The sequence below is a fragment of the Myxine glutinosa genome, unplaced genomic scaffold, assembly GCF_964187855.1.
Source record: "Myxine glutinosa unplaced genomic scaffold, kmMyxGlut1.1 SCAFFOLD_447, whole genome shotgun sequence".
Taxonomy (NCBI): Eukaryota; Metazoa; Chordata; class Myxini; order Myxiniformes; family Myxinidae; genus Myxine; species Myxine glutinosa.
The window spans coordinates 137,059-145,961 of NW_027616545.1; positions in this window are offsets into that span (position 1 = coordinate 137,059).

The window sequence follows — 8,903 nt, forward strand, 5'->3', positions numbered from 1 at the left end:
TAATGAAGGTTGTGGTCAAGTTTAATCGAAATAGTGTGTGTAGTTTCAGAGGAAAAATCAAATTCCTATTTTGGGGGGGGGGGGGGGGGGGGGGGTCAAACCTGGATCCACTTTGACCCCGGTAAACCCCCTTAGACCCCGATTTTTTTTTAATGGCGTGAACAATCTTTAGTCACAACACAACAAATATAATTTGTGCCAAATTTGGTCGCAAACCCATTCGCGGTTTCGGAGAAGTTTCAAGTGTTACGGACTGATGGACGGACAACGTGCCATCACATAAGCTCCCCTGAACTTCGTTCCAGGTGAGCTAAAACCAGACTGGTAACTAGGCATTTGTTTTTATTTTGACTTTTTGAAGAGAGGGTCCAACTTCCATCCTTCAATTGGAAGACAGGTGGTCCTCATTGAAAGGTGTGCTGAAGAGAGATAGAAAGGTAGTTGTGGTGAAGATCAGATCAGAACTGTGAAGAAAAACCCTAAAACAACTGCCAGTGACATCACCAACAACCTCAAGAGTAAAGGGGTGAAAGTGTCATAATCTACCGTTCGTAGTAGACTTTGACAGCAGAATTACAAAGGCTACACCGCAAGATGCAAACCTCTCATCAGCACCAAAAATAGAAAGGCCAGATTAGAATTTGCCAAGGATAGAGGTGAGTCAGTCGAGGACTGTAACAAAGTTTTATGGACAGATGAGACCAAGATAAACCGTTACCAAAGTGATGGAAAGGTGAAAGTGTGGAGAAAGGAAGGAACTGCATATGATCCAAAACATACTACCTCATCTTTGAAGCATGGTCGAGATAGTGTCCTGGCTTGGTCTTGCATGACTGCATCTGGAACTGGTTCACTCATCTTTATTGATGATGTAACTAATAATGGCAGCAGCAGAATTAATTCACAAATGTACAGAAACATTTTGTCTCGATGTACAAGAAATTGCCTTCGAACCCATTGGGCAGTGCTTAACCATACAGTAGGACAATGACCCAAACACACTGCCAACACAACCAAGGAAATCAGGGGGGGGGGGGGGGGGGGACATTGGAAGGTTTTAGACTGACCAAGTCAATCTCCTGATTTAAATCCAATGGAACAGCATTTCACTTGCTGAAGAGGAGACGAAAGTCAGAAACCCTCAAAAACAAACAACTGAAAATGGCTTCAGTAAAGGCTTGGCAAAGCCTCTCAAATGAAGATGCCAAGAGTTTGGTGATGTTGATAGGTCACAGGCTCGATGTAGTTATTGCATGCAAGGGATATGCAACCAAATACTATTATACGTTCCATAAAGACCTGGACAACTTTGCTTGTTAATATATTTAGTACCACAAATGATACAACGATACCCTTTGTTTTATATGATACAGAAACTCAAAGTTTTGTGCATGCCATCATTACACTTCAATGTGAACTCCGTTTGTCGCACATAGGACATCAAGGCGGTATACGAGTTCTAGCCATCTTCGGCAATGTCAGCCCTGGAGGATATGATATGGTATTTATTTATTTATCATGATGGCAATGTACTTTGAATGTAACCCTACTTGTTTGTTTGTTTTCTTGCTGGTTTGGGCAATATTTCAGCCATCCTTTGAGCTACGAAGCTGAAATATGGGCAAAATAGTGAGCACGTGCTTTGGCAAAAACGGTATTTTAAATTTTTTGATTCATCAATTAATTGATTAATTATTTCATTATTATGGATTTATTAAGTACTTATTTATTTTCTTTCACATTTGGGCAAAATATCGGGCACCTTTTTAGCTAGGAAGCTGATATTTGGACACGACAGTGACCAAGTGATTTGGCTTTAATGGGTATTTTTGATTTATTGATTAATTAATTAATCGAATAATTATTTAATTTTTCGATTAATTACCTAATTTTGAAAATAAAGCAATGGTGGTTTGGGTATGCTATTAGCCAATTGATTAAGAAATTAACTGTTTATTTTAAATTAAGGGAAATTTTACTATTATTATTTATCTATTTTAATTATGTAATGAATTAATCAATCAAGTATTGTACACGGCTCGCTCCCAATACCATTTCCATGTGCTGCACGGTGGCAAAGGCATCCTGGCAATGTGACGCACTGGAGGATACGTTATTTATTTATTTATTTTTGCCATGAGGGATGGTGTACTCTGAATGTAGCTCTCCTTGGTCATCTTTTGATCTCAAATATAAATTTATTGAGTATTGTCATGTCCCCGGGATGAAGACCCCAAGAAGACGAATGACCAAAATGAGCTTAACTCCAAGGCGTATAACCAACTTGGCGGGATATTATCTTTTCGCGCGTGGTTGAGGCCTTATCTGATCGGAAACACACGCAGGGGTTATCAGATCCCCACAGACACAGAGACGGGACAGCAAAATCCACCATACAAGAAAAGTAAGTAAAGTAAGAAAAGTAAATTATTCGACAAATAATGATTTAATGAAAATAAATGCAAGTAACAATGAAAGGTGAGGTAAAACTAAAATTCCTAATTGAGACGTCTCCATTCAGACTCGTATACAAACCAGGGGAAAACGAAAGTAAAAGAAAATAAATAATGCTTTGGCAATCGCCGGCACTCAGATTTGCATCCCCAAATGGCTAGTAAGGCTTGCTGGTCACTCGTCACCTCCAAACCACCGCACGGGTTATGCACAAAATGGCGCGGAGTCGCGCACTTCGACGTCCAGAGGAAACACGACGCGGACCCAGTCCAGCGCTGACGTCAATCCTGTGCCTTGTAGTTCTGACTGTCCCGAACTGCTGTTTCTCACCAGCCCTTTCCCAAGAGCACACACGAACCAAAGACCACACACCCACGACCAAGCTGGAACAAGGAGGAAATGTGACTGCCCACTATCAAATCCAGGACCAGAAGAGAGAGTAAGATGGCGTGACCACGTCTTTTTTTCCCTTCACTCTCAAATGTTCCATGATGACGTCACACTCTGTCCAATCACCGAGCTTCACTCAATCATCCCATCTCGCCTCCACCAATCACGAAGGCTGGGTGTGGCCTCCTCGTTACAAGTTGTCGGGGGCGGAGTCTAGTTGCTGTTCGGGAATGTTCGGATGACTTTGTTTGGTTGTGAGGCGGGATTTACATGCTGATTGGCAAATGTGCCGGGTTTGTCGGACCTGGCGGCGTGGTGAGCGAATGGAGTCATTTGCCTGGCTGAGTTTTATAAGGACATTAGGAAAAATTACAAGAGGCATTTACACACAGGGGATGTAACCTCACAGACCCGAACCTAGATAGCACAACTCCACTCCTCCGTGTGGAGACAACTAAACACTTAACCGGACATTCGACTCTACTTAGATACATCGAGAGGGCTTCTTCTTCTTTGCAACCCACGGAGCATGCTAATTTATACGATTCTATCTCGACTAAGGTATTTCATCTACCCCCACAAATGTAACTTTATATAGCAATAATAACAAATTTGACTTCACCGTTCCAATACAGATGGAAGGCTACCTTTTCCAGGTGTCGTAGAAAGCTTGTGGCCAGACGGAAGCCAAAAAGTTCAATCTTGGTTTCATCAGAACACAGAATCTTATTTCTCACAGTCTGAGAGTCCTTCAGGTGCTTTTTTGCAAATTCCAAGCGGGCTTTCATGTGTCTTTCACTGAGGAGAGGCTTCCGTCTGGCCACTCTACCATAAAGCCCAGATCGGTGGAGTGTTGCAGTGATGGTTGTCCTTCTGGAAGTTTCTCCCATCTCCACACAGGATCTCTGGAGCTCAGCCAGAGTGACCATCGGGTTCTTGGTCACCTCTCTTACCAAGGCCCTTCTCCCCCAATTGCTCAGTTTGGCAGGGTGGCCAGCTTTAGGAAGGGTCCTGGTTGTTCCAAACTTCTTCCATTTAAGAATTATGGAGGCCACTGTGCTCTTGGGAACCTTCAATGCAGCAGAGATATTTTTTTTGTAAGCTTCCCCAGATCTGTGCCTCGACACAAACCTGTTCCTTCGACCAGCAGGCAGTTCCTTCGACCTCATGGCTTGGTTTTTGCTCTGATATGCATTGTCAGCTGTGAGACTTTATATAGACAGGTGTGTGCCTTTCCAAATCATGTCCAATCAATTGAATTTACCACAGGTGGACTCCAATCAAGGTGTAGAAACATCTCAAAGATGATCAAGAGAAATGGAAGGCACCTGAGCTAAATTTCAAGTGTCATAGCAAAGGGTATGAATACTTACGTAAATGTGATATTTAAGTTTTTTTCTTTTTAATAAATTTGCAAAACTTTCTAAAATCCTGTTTTCTCTTTGTCATTATGGGGTATTGAGTGTAGATTGATGAGGGAAAAAATGAATTTAAACGATTTCAGCATAAGGCTGCAACATAACAAAATGTGAAAAAAGTGAAGGGGTCTGAATACTTTCTGAAAGCACTGTGTATACACACACACACACACACACACACACACACACACACACACACACACATACACACACAAAGGTGGATACTTTAAGACCTGGCAGGGCTCAAAGTTCCACCTTCTGAAACACGGACATGGAGATAACAACCAACGACGCCAACACAAACACACAAACACACACACACACAATTACACACACACACACACAATTACACACACACACACACACAATTACAATTTTCAGGGGCACGGCATCGGTGGCACAGTCGCACCTTGGTAATGATGCAGCCAGTGGGATAAAAACACCAGAATACATCGCTAAACCGCCAAATCGTACCGCTAAACCGCCAAATCGTACTTCTTTCTTTCTTCAGCCAGGCTAGCTCAATAACGGCTGAAGCGATTACAATGATTCCAGTACGAGGAAGCGACATTGTCTCTCGGGTATTGCACTCATAACGCAACAACCAATAATTATTGTTTTTGATGAAAAAAAACCCCCAAAAACAACAACCACAATATGACCACAAGTCATTGCACACCATTTACACATGCGAAGACTGGGAAATTCTGCCGTAATATAGTCTGCTGTGGATAGCAAAGTAACTGTGGTATGTGTAATTTTACGAAGAAAAAGGGCTCAGGATAACCAGAACTGTTAAGCCAATACATGTATCTTTTGAACTAGGCCACTGAAGCCTCCCCGATGAGGCTGGAGCTGTTGAGAACTTTCGAAAATGAGAGATCTGTTGAGACTGCAGGGCAGACAGTGGTTATGCATCTCATGCAGGGGTGAACACTATTTATTTTGTGACGCATTTTCTATACATATATTTACCTCCGCCACAAAAGTTGGATGGAGGTTATGTTTTTACCCCTGTCTGTTTGTCTGTCCGTTTGTGAACAAAATATCTCAAAACGTTGTGGACGGATTCGGACGAAATTTGGCAGAGATGTAGCGTATGTGACAAGGACGAAATGATTAGATTTTGGTGAAGATCCGGATTCGGATCCGGCTACTTGAATTTTTTAAGTGATTCTTCACCATCGGGAGAAAGGGCCAAAACGATACATAGCAGGATATCTCAAAAAGTTATGGATGTATTTGGATGAAACTTGGTGGACCGGTTGTGTGTGTGACAAGGGAGAATCGATTAAATTTTGGTGAAGATCTGAATATGGATTCGGATATGAGAATTATTTAATTTTTGAAGTGATTCTTCACCATTGGTAGATGGGGACAAAAACGATACATAGCAGGATATCTCAAAAAGTTATGGATGTATTTGGACGAAACTTGGTGGACAGGTTGTGTGTGACAAAGAAGAATCGATTCAATGTTGGTGAAGATCTGAATATGGATTCGGATATGAGAATTATTTAATTTTTTAAGTGATTCTTCACCATTGGGAGACAGGGCCAAAAAAGATACATAGCAGGATATCTCAAAAAGTTATGGATGTAGTTGGACGAAACTTGGTGGACAGGTTGTGTGTGTAACAAGGAAGAATCGATTCAATGTTGGTGAAGATCCGGATCCGGATCCAGCTAGTGGAATTTTTTAAGTGATTCTTCATCATTGGGTGGTATGACCAACCAGGTGGAGGTATGCTCTCTACTGAGTGCCGTTCTAGTTTAAATATGTAATGCACTTGCTCAGGCTTGCCCCTGCATGTACAATGCCTGTACAATGTAATGGTGATGCAACAACATATTGGATGCATTCACATAGATCTGCAGTGTCATCTGCATTACTGACGTCATGCACATTTTATTTGGAATATCATACATGTATGAACCAAAGTACTTCAACACATGATTTCCACATGATACTCTGGTGGCCAAACCCCAATTTCATCCTTAAAACCATTTTTTAAAACATGAGGCGGACCCTACTTCTGGGTTATGTCTCGAGGCCCTACTTATAATGAATCCAGGTGAGGCCACCAGAGCACCCTTGTTGAAAATGAAATATTCAAGATGGCCACTGGGGTTGCGACTAGACCATAAAATTGACCATATGATTTAGTGGTTAAATGATATTAGAAGGCCTTGCCCAGACCTGGCGACCTTGTTGGGGTAACCCTCAAACCATCTGCATTGAAAAGGTGTGCGCTCAGTGCCTCAGCCTTCACATCTGCAGTCGTCTTCTGAAAGATGTGGCAGACATGAGAGAAATGAGCACTGAATCACTACAGGCTGACAGCCAAAAAGAGGAAATGCCAGCTCGTAAAGATTCAGACAGAAGAGACGGAAAAAAAAATCAGAAACTCGAGACATTCATTGACCCTCTCAATCCTGATGAGCGTCCACCTGGCATAATAAACATTGTCTCTGGGAGAATATCGCAAGCATATGTCAATGTCGACAATGCAATTGCTAGAAGGCAGATGGATGAATATGAAGCGAGCTGGTTTGAAGGCAAACATGAAAGCCCGCTTGGAGTTTGAAAAAAGCACCTAAAGGACTCTCAGACTGTGAGAAGCAAGATTCTGTGGTCTGATGAAACCAAGATTGAACTGGTTGGCTTCCGTCTGGCCACTCTGCCATGAAGCCCCGATCGGTGGAGTGTTGCAGTGATGGTTGTCCTTCTGGAAGTTTCTCCCATCTCCACACAGGATCTCTGGAGCTCAGCCAGAGTGACCATCGGGTTCTTGGTCACCTCTCTTACCAAGGCCCTTCTCCCCCGATTGCTCAGTTTGGCCGGGCGGCCAGCTCGAGGAAGAGTCCTGGTTGTTCCAAACTTCTTACATTTAAGAATTATGGAGGCTAGTTTTAAGGGCCAAAAAACGAGGACAATCATTGCACCCCCCCGACGGCTCTTGGGAACCTTCATTGCAGCAGAATTTTTTTTTGTATGCTTCCCCAGATCTGTGCCTCGACACAATCCTGTCTCTGATCTCTGCAGGCAGTTCCTTCGACCTCATGGCTTGGTTTTTGCTCTGATATGCATTGTCAGCTGTGAGACCTTATATAGGCAGGTGTGTGCCTTTCCAAATCATGTCCAATCAATTGAATTTACCACAGGTGGACTCCAATCAAGGTGTAGAAACATCTCAAAGATGATCAAGAGAAATGGGAGGCACCTGAGCCAAATTTCAAGTGTCATAGCAAAGGGTATGAATACTTATGTCAATGCGATATTTCAGTTTTTTCTTTTTAATAAATTTGTAAAACTTTCTAAACTCCTGGTTTCTCTTTGTCGTTATGGGGTATTGAGTGTAGATTGATGAGGGAAAAAATGAATTTAAACGATTTCAACAAAAGGCTGCAACATAACAAAATGTGAAAAAAGTGAAGGGGTCTGAATACTTTCTGAATGCACTGTACATATAATATATATATATATATATATATATATACAAAAAAGAGGAAATTGTATTACGTATTTGTAGATCTTGAAAAATAATATGATAGATTGCCAAGAAAGGTTGTTGAATGGGCACTTAGGAGGCAGGGAATGACAGAGGTGCTTATAAGGGTAGTAATGTCAATGTATCAAAGTCTGAAAACAGCAGTGAGAACAAAAGGGGGATGTAAGGAACCTTTTGATGTGAATCCGTACTAAATCAACCTCATCAACCTGGAGGACCTCAAGAAAGAGGTTGGAGTAGGATTTCCTTGGGAATTATTTTATGCGGATGATTTAGTCTTGACAGCTGAAACAGAGCAACAAGCGAAGATGATGGATCATAGATGGAAGGATATAGTGAAAAATAAAGGACTTAATTCATTTTAGCAGAGTGAAGGGTAGTTGAAGCGAAAAGCGAGAGATACAGCGAGGAGTTAGAGAACTTTTTTTTTACTGTCTGTCTGGCAGTCCATTAAAATTGAAAATCATTCCAAACAGGAAAACTACTGTTTTTAAGGATGTCATAAAGGATACAAACAACCAGCACATGTAACTAATCTAACATGTTAAATAAGCTCATGTAAAAAACGCTGCGTCAACAGCAGTAAACCTCGGAAATATTTTTCTACAACCTTTAAAATCTCTATTCTATAGAGAACCCTGTTGGACTTAGTCGGAAACGGGGGCTTAATAATTGGGTCTCGTCCGTCCGTCCGTTCATGCGTCCGCAACCATATCTCGGACATGTATCGACCGATTTTGTTCATACTTGGCACAAGGACAATACATGATGTTATATTACATATGTGATCCAAGATGGCCGACTGCTGGCCATTTTGTTACTTAAACATGCCCCAACCATTTCTCAGACATGCATGGTCCAATTTTGTTCAAACTTGGCACAAGCTCAGCACATGATGGCATACATGTGCAGCTCATTTTATTTTGCGTTCTGATCAAAGATGGCTGACTGGTAGCCAGGTGGTCATTTTAGCTGTAAAAAAAATCCCAGTATTGAACACGTCGTCAACCATTTCTTGGACATGCATTTACCGATCTTGTTCAAACTTGGCAAACAAATAACGAATGATGGCTTAAATAGGCAGAATATTTTGTTTTGTAATCCGACCGAAGATGGCCGACTGGCGGCCG